The sequence below is a fragment of the Vulpes vulpes genome, chromosome 1 (assembly GCF_048418805.1).
Source record: "Vulpes vulpes isolate BD-2025 chromosome 1, VulVul3, whole genome shotgun sequence".
Lineage (NCBI taxonomy): Eukaryota > Metazoa > Chordata > Mammalia > Carnivora > Canidae > Vulpes > Vulpes vulpes.
In genome coordinates this window covers 117,943,070-117,955,769 of record NC_132780.1, presented here as the reverse complement: position 1 = coordinate 117,955,769, position 12,700 = coordinate 117,943,070, and the positions used below count along the sequence as shown (strand labels likewise).

The following is a 12,700-nucleotide window of genomic DNA, read 5'->3' as shown; positions in this document are numbered from 1 at the left end:
ATCATTGGCCATTTAGTTTAAAAAAATATAATATGCTTGTGTATATACATCAGTTACTTTATGTGCAATGAAAGAATGGGGAAGAGAAAATTAAAGAATAGGAAAAAAACTATAGTTGGGATGTTGTGGAAGCAAATTGCAGTTTTCTAATTGAGGTTGTCCTCTTGGTCTGGAGGAAAAAGATTTCTGGAGTAAAAAGTAGCTGGTTCTCTTTTTAGTAAACACCTCCTGTTTGCTGCTGGAACACATCAATTGTATCATCATCCTCCATCTCCACCTATACAGGAATGTCTGTTTCATTGATTGGCTGTTCATCCCTTTGGCATCTGATCGGTCTCATTGACAAACCTCATTGACAAGCCTATTGTTCACAATAGGCTTTCATTAGTTTACTAAGTGCTCTGTGCCTCTCAATCATAAATGGCACCACGGAACTATTCAGAGCCAACACCTTCAAATTAACATGATTGTTGTTCCCAATCTTAACTCCTTCCTTGGACTTTTCATCTGCCTTGGTGTGTGCCAAATTCTCCTCAGCTGCTGCTTCACAAAGAGGTACCAGGCTCTCACTTGAACCAGCACCAGGAGCTCTATTGACCTGTCTTCTGGTCTGCTGTTAAATCAATCTAATGAACATTTCATTTATGATACTGCTTTTTTTTTCTGGAATTTTCAATAGATTTCTATTTAACATCATGCTTCTGCTAAAATCCTCCATCTCTTTACTCACATTGCTTACTTTTTCTATTTGCTCCTTTAGATTTTTTATTGTACATATTTTGCTTAAAATCTCTGATAATTCCAACATCTGGGCCATCTGGGTCTGCTCCTCTTTTGGCTGTGATTTACAGATCTTATTTGTTGTGGAAATTTTATGGCACTAAGGATGCTTTGTGTAAGGAAACAATAGAAATGGATGTAATCATTTTTATTTCTAGAAAAGATCTAGAGTGGAGAGCTAAATAAATCTGGTCTCTAGTTGAGATATGTTTGGGCTTTGTTGCAGCTTTAGTTTGACCAAAGGTTTTAAAGGTTTTGGAAGTGGAATTAGAATGAAACCCTGCAGACTACTAGGGGTCTGAGCACTAGTGAGATCCGTAGATTTCTATGCTCCTCTGCCCAAGTGCTAGCTTTTTAAAACATGAAGATCTTTTATAGTACTTCCAGCTCTTCCTGTTTCTAGGGAGTTTTCTTTGCTCTCCTCCAGTCCTACTAAGACTTTGTATGCCCAGGAAGATCTTTCTCTTCCCAGAATGCCTCAGAGCAGTCCCTCTCAGAACAGTGTGGGTCTCCAGCTCTTAGAAGCTGAAATCTTGAGTTGAAATTAATCCCTCTCAATTCTCCTCCCCTGCCTTCAAGCCTGTGGAGAAATGCCCCTGAAGCAGTCAGTAAAGACCCAGGCAGTAGAATTGGTGAGTGCAGATTTACTCTATGACTACACTAGAGTCTCAGGATCCCAATCTTTCTTGGCAGCCCACATACAGGCCTTGAAATTTTGTTAGAGATTCTGCTAATTTTCTATCTGTGGAGAAAGTTTTCTTTTCCTGCTTGTCAGCCAAGGAGAGTAGCTTTCTTTGTCTTTTCTCCTATGAAGTATTCGTCACTGGAATTTAGCTTATTTAAAGTTTCTTTCGCTGTCACTTTTTTCAGGGGTTTGGGAAAACTAATTTGTACGTCATGTGATATGTTTTGCTTGTTATGGTGAGAGTTACGTTCTCTTACAACTTCCTACTTCATAATCGGAGGTGGAACCATCAATACATTTGTTGATGGAAAGAAGGAATGCAGAAGAGCAGATTCTCTTGCATTAAGTTCTCAAATTCTAGGTCAGTTCCTAATTTGCTGCTTTGTGTTATCTTTTTTTTAAGATTTTATTTATTTATTCATGAGACACACACGGAGAGAAGCAGAGACATAAGCGAAGGGAGAAGCAGGCTCCCTGTGGGGAGCCCCATGTGGACTCAATCCCCAGGATCACGACCTGAGCTGAAGGCAGATGCTCAACCACTGAGCCCCCCAGGCATCCCTCCTTTCTATATTCTTAAGCAAGTTTTGTGTTTTTTAAACCTCTGTTTCCTCACATGTAAGAAGGGGATAGTAATGATACCCAGTTTGTAAATTTTTTGAGGATTATAGGAGTTGTATAAAGTACTTAGGGTGATGTCTGAAACATAGTAAAAATCATATGAATGTCTGTTACTTTTATTTTTTTATTTGTAATAGAGTTTTCTTCAGAAAGTGTAGAAGGTGTTCAAAAATCTTAGCAAGATAGAGGATCAAGATAATTACCCCCCCACACACACACACACACTTAGTAGAGGGTGGAATTAAAAACCACTACCAATTATTAAAACAAAAGGTATTTCCATAAATAAAGAGTGTTTAATTAACCTGAATAACACTTTCAAAGTTACTGATGAGTTAGGTGCTTCATCAGTGGGATCAGGTACTTAGTTGAGTGGGGGAGAAAATATGCTGTTACATAAATTTAAACAATTGAAGGGTAATCAGCGCCTCTGGCACTGAGATACACGCTATCGTTGCTGGCCTGTATACCTCCCAGAATTGACAGAATCTGCTACAGGGCAATGCACAGCTGATTCTCTTACCTTTCTTTCACCAGCCCTCAAACGGCATGGGCCAACTGTGCTTTGTTCTCAGGTCCTGAGATTGTCTATAAATGAAAGAAAGAAGCTGCAGAAACCAGATGGAACATCTTTTTTAGCCTCCAGTTTTTTTTTTCTCTTCTTAATCTCTCTCTCTAAAGTCTTTCCCTCTTCAAAATCTGTCCTCTTACATTTTATTACCATATGATATCTTCCAGTTATCTTCCCATTTTCCCCTCTCCCTTCGTCTCATGTACCTCAAGTCAAAATAGCAATAAATAACAATAATTATACTAGTAAGCTATATAGATTAGGGAGAGGAATGCATGATATGCTTCAATAGGTGTATCTTTTTATTAACAATTATTCAAAACTCCAAAGTGTCGGAAAAAACTAGATGTGGGAAAGGGTCTTCAAAAATTAAAAACAAAACCAGGAGGCCTGGTTGGCTCAGCGGTTGAGCGTCTGCCTTTGGCTCAGGGCATGATCCTGGGGTCAAGGATCGAGTTCCCCATCAGACTTTTTACGGGGAGCCTGCTTCTCCCTCTGCCTGTGTCTATGCCTCTCTCTCTTCCTCTTTCTCTCTCTCTCTCTCTCTCTCTGTCTCTCATGAATAAATAAATACAATATTTTTAAAAAATTAAAAACAAAAACCAAGCTCAAACCCCAGAATCATCTAAGTCAGGTGTAGCCTGTCAAAATTGCAATCTGGAAAAACTGTGACTCTGATCCACAAATTCTGAGAGAAATTCTCAGCTATGTTTTCTTAGGTTTTCTCAGGCTATCCTGGGTCTCTCCAATTACTAAAAATGTGGTCAGCGGCAAGGTTAGCTGGTTTCCAACCACTGGAAGTATTGAAATACTCCATTTCTCTGAGCTTCATTCTCCTCTAACACCTCCAAACAATATATAACTCTCAATCTCTTTCACATACACATAAACACACACACACACACACACACACACCACTGAAATAATACATCTATTCTGATGCACTTTCAGATCCTGTGACTGCTGGTTCAGGGAGGCATTCTTACACAAGGGGCTCTTCTAGTATAAACAACAACTTACATGTAAACAACAATTTATATGTAATCTGGCTCCATTCCTAATGAATTTGCTGAGAAACAAGGGTTTGTAGGGTACTGTATGTACACTTTCTGAAGGAAAAATTGAAAGTGGACAACCTGTACTCCCTCCCATCTGCTCCTGTGCACTCTGCTAGGCAAGCAACCAGTATCGGTCACAAGGTCTGCTCCACCTACTCCGCTGATTGATTGTTTTCTCTTTGCCTTGTTTTCAAGGTTGATACTCTCTGAGCCAAACAGGCAGGCAGCTGCAGAGGACAGGAGCACAAATCTCAAATCCTGTAGATAATTGCTAAAGGCAGCTGAGTTCAGGAGCCCCACCTGTTAATGAGCAGCCAATTATTTATATGCTTATAAATCATCTTTTAAATACTAACAAGCACTAATAAAGTTTGGCTACCGGTTACCATGGTAACCGACTATGTCGCAAAGGAGACTACTCACATATGGACAATGGGTCAATGGTCCAGTATCTCCTGGGACTGCCATTCGTACTCCTTCACATGAAACAGTTATGTCTAAGAACTACTTAAAATCACATGACTAAGGAGGCACAGGACATGATGAAATGCCTGTTTTTTCCTTACAGCCCAGAGAGTTTAAAGGGAATAGAATGTGTTCAACTCCCCACAAGCTATGGGAACAAGCTGCCCTAACTTGTTAAGTGGCAGTTCCTATGTATAGCCATACAGCTGGTCTACTTAGGCCACCTGCTGTCAGATATTTTATTCCCCAAAGCTTCCTGGACTGCTGGGTTCCACCAGTCTGAAGAGGTTTTCCCAACACATTCAGTTTACTATTGCAAATAGGTAAGATAATAGGCTACTTGTGGGATGCTCAGTAATATTTAGTGAGATGCAAGGAACGGTTTCAGATGAAAAAGAACATAGTTTTGCTCCCAGCAAACTGACGGTACTTTCTCTTTTCTTTCAAAAGCACAGTGAGAAGGCAACCACCCATGACCCAAAACTCTTTTTATAGTAGAGAAAGAAAACCACCTTCTGCCTTGAACTGGCTTTCCAAACTAGATATAGGGAAGCTCACCACAAGTGGTATGGGGTACAAAATGACAGCTCAAAGAATCTGATGGTTTCAGGGCATTAGTGAATAGTGACCTAATCAAGCAATAGAGGAATGTGATTGTAATCATTTTGCCATGACTGACCCAGAAATGGCTTTTACCATGATTTCTAAAAAGATACTAGTTTTCAATAGAAAATTGAATTGCTCATACTATAGAGGAGTTCCTTATCCTTCAGCAGGTATTCAAACTGATACCTTTAACCTCTCAGCTGCCTACTCTAGGGCAAAGAGCATGAGCTTTAGATTAGGATTTATTAGTATCACTACCATTTATGTGCCTCCCTCAGCTGGAGGATCAAGGAAATGAATGTAGTTCTTCACAAAGATATTGTTCCTTCTACCTTGGGGTGTCCTCTGTTCTCTGCATGCTTTATATTATGCAGGGCGTAGGGGTTCAGAGGCTGCATGAGATTTATTTTCTATACCTAGGTATCTTTTATATGTCTAACTGAATGCGTGTACATGTTGTATTGGAGTTATACATATGCCACTGCTAGGAAATTTGCCTTCTCCTGCCATTGTTATTTTCTGTGAAGAACAACTACCTCATGTTTGGCTATACCAGTCCTTTCAATCTCCTATGCTTGCTAGACTGAATATTCAGATAAGGATTTAGAGTTTTTACAAAAGGGCAAACATACTACAGAGAGTTGTTCACCAAATGAAATATTCTGGTATGAGTAGAGTGACTATGTGAATAAAAATCCAGGGGAAGAGAAATTACAGGACTGATAAAGGGTCAAGAGAGGATTAGTGTAGAAAATGTTGTCAAAGTATAAACAATGCCTAGATGAAAGGGCAATTAACCCTGTGGATTGTAGGGAAAGGTTTATGAAGGAACTTCCAGTCCTTCGGTCTTATTCCAGCAGGTTGGTGGTGAGGTTGGCAAGGTGAAGTAGTAATTTGTAAGTGTTTGCACGACTGATTTAGTAATAACTGAGTCATTTGAAATGGCCAAGGGAAAGCAGGTTAATCGCCCAAGCAGATAGGAATTTAACACCACCACCACCCTCGCCCCAATCCTTTTCTTCATTTGGAATACTCAAGTGGAAAGATTGGAAACTGGAAAATAGGACTTCAGCCATACTTCCACTTCTGAATAGCTATGAGCCAATGGGCAAGTTGTTTCTGGGTCTTAGTTTCTGTACCCCTTTCTGTATACTTTATGAGGGCATATGAGTTCATACCAATATAATTAATGCGTAAAGTTATTAAAGGTGAATGTCTCTAAATTAAATATTGTTCATGTGGAAGACAATAATATTGCTAATGATAATAATGACCCATCCTGTTCTTTGGCAATGTGCTAATATTCTCAGAATTGATGAGAAAAAGATATTCAATAAAATACATAGAGAAACTAAAACAAGATGCTCTAGATAAAGCTATAAAGTGTCAGAGGAAGAAAGTGGGGAGATTTTTTAAAGAGAATAAATAGATGCGAACAGGATAGAAAGAAGAATTAGAAGAGTCAGATTTTGAGTGGCAGAAATACTTACTAGAGGAAGGTTCTGGAGACCTGGTTATAAGCCTGGTTCTGTCATTAGCTGAGTGATCAGAAACAAGTTGCCGAATCTCTCTCAGACTAGAATTTCTCATCCACTAACAAAAAGATCTTTTATCACATGAAATTGAAAGTGGAACCTCAGTATCTAAAAGCAGCTTAAAGTCTTGTTTCTTTTGTTGAAATCTTTCTTGACATTTTCTTGGCCCCATTCCTCACTGTGGCCGTGGATCACCTGTTTAAAAAATCAAAGATTTTTGAGGATCATACTCTGAAAACCAAGGATGTGGATAGCATCTGATGGGTTACTTCTGAGATTAAAACAGTCCTAGAAAAGTTTGAAATCTCTTGAGAATGGAATTGAAATGGGTGTTAAAGATCAACTGGAAAAGGTGGCTAATTTTTGACTAAGATTATTGTTGACTGACAGGCGTGTGAACAAACATCTAGAAATAGTATTCACCATAAAAGAAAGATGAATTCATGGGGAAGTAATGTCCCCCAAATCAATATTTTTCTAAGAAACATATAAGCATACAGTTGACTCTTGAACAACATGGGCTTGAACTGTGCATGTACACTTACACATGACTTATTTTGATAAATATAGTACAGTGCTATAAATGTATTTTTTTCTTGTGATTTTCTTAGTAACACTTTTTCTTTAGCTTAATTTATTGTAGGAATACAGTATATAATACATATAATATAAAAATATGTGTTAATTGACTGTTTATGTTATTGGTAAGGCTTCTGTTCAACAGTAGTAGGCTGTTAGTAAAGTTTTCAGGGAGACAAAGTTATATACAGATTTTCAACTATTTAGGGGGTTGCCCCTAACGCCAGTATTGTTAAGGGATCAACCGTAGTAGGAAGAAGAACCATGAAAATAACTTGGATCAGAAGACTGAACTCTGCACATTAATTAATATCCAATGCAGTCCGATGCAATTTGTAATTCAAGGAGTAAAATGACCCAGTACATCCCAACAAAATGTTGTTAGGGATATAATCTCTGCCAGTTCTTGTTCACTAAGGCTCCTTTGTTCCATTCTTTCCCCCTTTGCCTAATAATTCAGTGAAGTTCTCATAAGGAAATATTGAAGGCAGTGGCCCACTCCTAGCAAGAGGAAGCTGGACAGACCTCTAACCAGGTCCATTCAGTCTTTTGCAACCATGAGTAAAAGAGGATTTGGAGGACGAGTGGGGAAGGAGCTGCCTGCCTTTCCAATGAAGTCATCATTGTTTCCCAAAGATTTTGCAAAATGCCAATCAACAGTACATTAGAGAAAAGGTTCACACAGCTCTTTCCTGAATTTCAGAATAGGATTGAACTGTTTGGGGGATTCTGAACATTAATCACCTTTTATTCAAATCTGAATTTCAATTTCCAAGTTTGAAATCAGCCAGTGGTCTATACACTTCAGATGGGCTACAGAGTTGAGGGGAAATGAAGAAATAGAGCTGTGGATGGGAAAACACATTTATATGATACTCTTCTGACAGCTCTCACCTGTATGTTGTTGATGCAGTAACAAGCCCATGAACCTAGATGTTAAAATACATGTATTTTTAATCTTGAGAAGTATTTTAAATATTCTGAATTTTGTTAAGTCTACTCAAATATTTCAAGTTTCTGTTACCACCCAGTCTTGTTGGTTTTCAGATCAGATGCTTTCACTAAGGATTATAAATCAGACATTTGGCTGAAATCTCACTTGGTATGCCTCATGATGTTAGGAAGTCAGGTTATTTTATGGCTAATATCTGAAGGGGCAAATGACGAGTAAAAGGAACTGGCATTCTTTCTTTTTATTGTGGTATAATTGACATACAATATTATACTAGTTTCAGGGACACAACATAGTGATTCAACATTTGTATACATTGTGAAATGATCACCAGAGTAAGTCTAGGTACCATCTGGCACTATACAAAGTTAATACAATATTATTGACTGTATTCTTCATGCTGTTCATAACATTCCCATGATTTACTAATTTTATAATTGGCAGTATGTACTTCTTGATCCGCTTCACCCATTTCACCTCCCACCCCCCCTTCCTTCTGGCAACCACCGATCTGTTCTCTGTGTCTTATGAATGTGGGTTTTATTTTGTTTGTTTTGGTTTTTACATTCCACATATAAGTGAAATCATGCAGTCTTTGTCTTTCTCTGACTTATTTCACTTAGTGTAATACCCTCTAGGTCCATCCCTGTTGTCATAAATGTCAAGATTTCATTCTTTTTGTATGGCTAAGTAGGATGGATAGATAGATGATATGTAAATTTACTTTTTATTTTTTTAAGATTTTATTTATTTATTTATGAGAGACACAGAGAGAGAGGCAGAGATATGGCAGAGGGACAAGCAAGCTCCCCGCAGGGAGCCTGATGTGGGACTCGATCCCAGGACCCTGGGATCACCACCTGAGCCAAAGGCAGCGCACTGCTCCACCACTGAGCCACCCAGGTGCCCTAGATAGATCAGTTTATAGGTGATCTATCTATTTATCTATCTCACCACATTTTCTTTATCCATTCACCCATCATTAGACACTTAGGTTATTTCCTTATCTTAGCTATTATAAATAATGTACAGTTAACACAGGGACACATATACCTTTTCAAATTAGTGTTTTCATTTTCTTCCGATACATACCCAGTGGTGGAATTGCTTAATCATATGATAATTCTATCTATTTTCAGCTCTTTTTGAGGAAACTCCATACTGTTTTCCGTAGTGGCTACACCAATTGACAATACTACCAACAGTTCACAAGGGTTCCCTTTTTTTCCACATTCTTACCAACACTTATTATTTCTTCTTCTTTTTTTTTTTTTGATAATAGCCATTTTGGCAAGTTTAAGGTGATATCTTATTGTAGTTTTGATTTGCTTTTGACTAGTGATTTCTAATGGCTAATGATGTTGAGAATCTTTTCATTTGCCTGCCGTGCTATGTCTTCTTTGGACAAAACGTCTGTTCCTGTACTCTGGCCATTTTAAATTGGAATATTTTTGTTACTGTTGTTGAGTTCTGGGAGTTTTTTTACATATTTTAGATATTAACTCCTTATTGGATATATGATTTGCAGATATCTTCTATCCAGAGATTGCCTTTTCATTTTGTTGTTGGTTTCCTTCACTGTGCAAAAGCTTTTTAGTTTGATGTAGTCACATATTTTTTTAATGTTTGCTTTTGTGGTCCTTGCCTTTGGAATCAGATGCAAAAAGAAAAATTGTTAACACTAATGTTAAGGAGCCTACCACCTATGTTTTTTCTATGATTTTTATGGTTTCAGGTTTTACATTCAAGTGTTTAATCTATTTTGAGTTTTTTGGTATGTGGTGTAAGATAGTGGTGCAAGTTCATTCTTTTGCATGTGGCTATCCAGGATTTCCAACACTGTTTATTGAAGAGACTGTCCTTTCTCCATTGTATGTTCTTACTTCCTTTGTCATAAATTAATTGACCATATATGCATAAGTTTATTTCTGGGCTATATTTTTCTTGATTTATGTGTCTGTTTTTATGCCAATACTATACTGTTTGGATTACTATGGCTTTGTAGCCAAGTTTGAAATCAGGTAGTATAATACCTCTGGGCTTTGTTCTTCTTTCTCAAGATTGTTGTGGCTAATTGAGGTCTTTGTGGTTCCTTATAAATATTATAATTACTTGCTCTAGTAAGTAATTTGAAAACTACCATTGGAATTTTAATTAAAATTTCATTGAATCTATAGATTCCTTTGGGCACTTTAACAATATTAATTCTTTTGACCCATGAACAAAAAATATTTTTGCATTTATTTGTGTGTCTTCTTCAATTTCTTTCATCAGTGTCTTGTAGTTTTCAGTGCATAGGTCTTTCTCTATAACTGGTGGCAGGTTCACTCCTTTCTTTCTAATTTTTTAACCCCTTTATTTCTTTTTCTTGCCTAATTGCTGTGGCTAGAACTTCCAATACTATGTTGAGTAAAAGTGACGAGGGGGCATCCTTGTCTTCTTCCTTTTCTTGCAGAAAATATTTTATCTTCTTATCATTGATTGATTATTTCAATGACCCAGTTGTTGTTTATAACATGTTCTTTAATCTCCATATATTTGTAGTTTACCCAGTTTTCTTCTTATAATATCTGATTTCACATCAGTGTGGTTGGAAAAGATGCTTGATATGATTTCAAACTCCTTGAATTTATTGAGATTTGTTTTATGGCCTAACTGGTGATCTATCTTGGAGAATGCTGCATGTGCATCTGAGAATACTGTGTTCTGCCTTTGGATGGAATGTCCAGTCTATATCTATTTAATTCATCTGGTCTAATGTGTTGGCTAAAGCCAGTGTTTTCTTCTTGATTTTCTGTTTGGATGATCTTTCCATTGATATAAATGGAAAGTGTTAAGGTCTTGAACTGTTATATTGCTATCAATAACTTTTTTATGCCATTAATATTTGTTTTTTTATATTTTGGTGCTTTTATACTGTGTGCATATATATTTATAAATGTTATATCTTCTTGCTGACTTGGTCCCTTTATCACTATGTAATGCTGCTCTTTGTCTTTTATTTTGATCTTTGTTTTAAAATATATTTTGTCTGATGTGAGTATAGCTCTACCACCTTTAATATTTGTTTCCATATTCATGGCCTATCTTTTTTCATCTTTTCACTTTCAGTTTGTGTGTGCCCTTACTTCTGAAATGAATCTCCTATAGTGAACAGTATATAGATGTGTTTGGCTTTTGTTTTTGTTTTTTTGATTCATTCAACCACTCTATGTCTTTTGACTGAGGAATTTAATCCACTTATAGTAAAGTAATCATTGATAGGAATGTGTTTATTGCCATTTTGTTAATTGTTTGCTGGTTGTTTTTATAGTTTTTATAGTTTCTCTTTATTCCTTTGTTATTACATAAACTTCCCCTTTGCATATTTGCTCTGAGTTTTTGCTTTGGGTTACCATGAAGTTTACATATATCATCCTATATATAAAATAGTCTATTTTAAGTTGATTGCAACTTACATTTTGAAGACATTATAAAACTAAATTTTTACTCCCCCAGTTTTATATTTTGATATCATATTTTATGTCTTTTTATTTTATGTTTCCCTCAACTATTTTATTTTTAATTATAACACTTTTCTTTTTCAATCTTCATAGTAGCTTTATAATTGAGTAATCCACTACTTTTACTACATATTTACCTTTTCTAGTGAGATTTTTACTTTTGCATGTTTTTCTTTTCATTAATTAGTGCCTTTCCTTTTCAATTAAAAAAAAAACTTTAACTTTTCTTGTATGGCCATTTTAGTAGTAGTTTCTTTTCTGGAAAACTATCTCTCCTTCAGTTTAGAATGATAACTTTGCTGGGTAGAGTATTCTTCATTGGAAGTTTGTTTATTTGCTTATTTTGTGTTTTTCTTTCAGCATTTTGAATATGTCATGCCATTTTCTTCTTTCTGCTAAGAAATCTACTCATAGCCCTATGGGGTTTCCCTCATATGTACCAACCACTTTTCTTTTGTGTATTTAAGATTCTCTTTTTTATCATTAACTTTTGACGTTTTAATTATTGTCTTGATGTGGATCTCTTTGGATTCATCTTATTCGGAACTCTTCAGGCTTCCTGGACCTGAATGTCTGATTTTCCCTTTATAGGTTTGGTAAGTTTTTAGCCATTATTCTGTCAAATAATTTTCTGTCCCTTTTTCTATCTCTTCTTCTTCTGAGATCCTTATATTGAGATTGTTTTTCGCACTTGATGATGTCCCATAGGTCCCTTACATAATCTTCATGTTTTAATATGCTTGTTTCTTTTTGCTGCTCTGGGTGCATTTTATGCTTTGTCTTCTAGCTTGCTGATCTATTCTTCTGCTTCACCTAGTCTGCTGTTGAACATCTCAAGTGTATTTTTTAGTTCAGTCACTGTAATCTTTGGCTCTGTGACTTATGATTGGTACTTTATAGTTTCTATCTCTTTGTTGAAGTTCTCACTATTCATTCATTCTTCTCCTGAGTTTGGTGACTCTGATAAGATTACTTTTCTCCATGTCATTAAGGTCTTTTTCTAAGATTTTGCCTTGTTTTTGTTTTGTTGTTGTTGTTGTTGTTTTTTGAAACATATTCTTCATTTCCTGATTTTGCTTGACTCTCTGTGGTTGTTTCTGCATATTAGTCAGAACTGCTACATCTCTCAGTCTTGGAGAAGTGGCTTTCTGAAGGTGATGAAACTTCCTATTCAATCTTGCCCTAGCTATTTGTTTTCTCTCAAAGCTTTGTAATTGTCTGAACAGCCTACTTTATTTTTGATATATCACCATTGTTGAGGGGTGTGTCAAGACATGTCAGTGTCCCAAAGCAGGAAGGGAGAGATCTCATTTAGCACCTGGTTTTGGCTGATTGGAAACTAGAC

The 12,700-nt window shown here is 36.6% G+C and overlaps 1 pseudogene; it reads right to left on the bottom strand.

The window, feature by feature from the left end:
* Positions 1 to 214: 214 nt before the first annotated feature.
* Positions 215 to 4,183, bottom strand: LOC112913700 (small ubiquitin-related modifier 2-like; annotated as a pseudogene).
* Between the last annotated feature and the right edge of the window lie 8,517 nt (positions 4,184 to 12,700).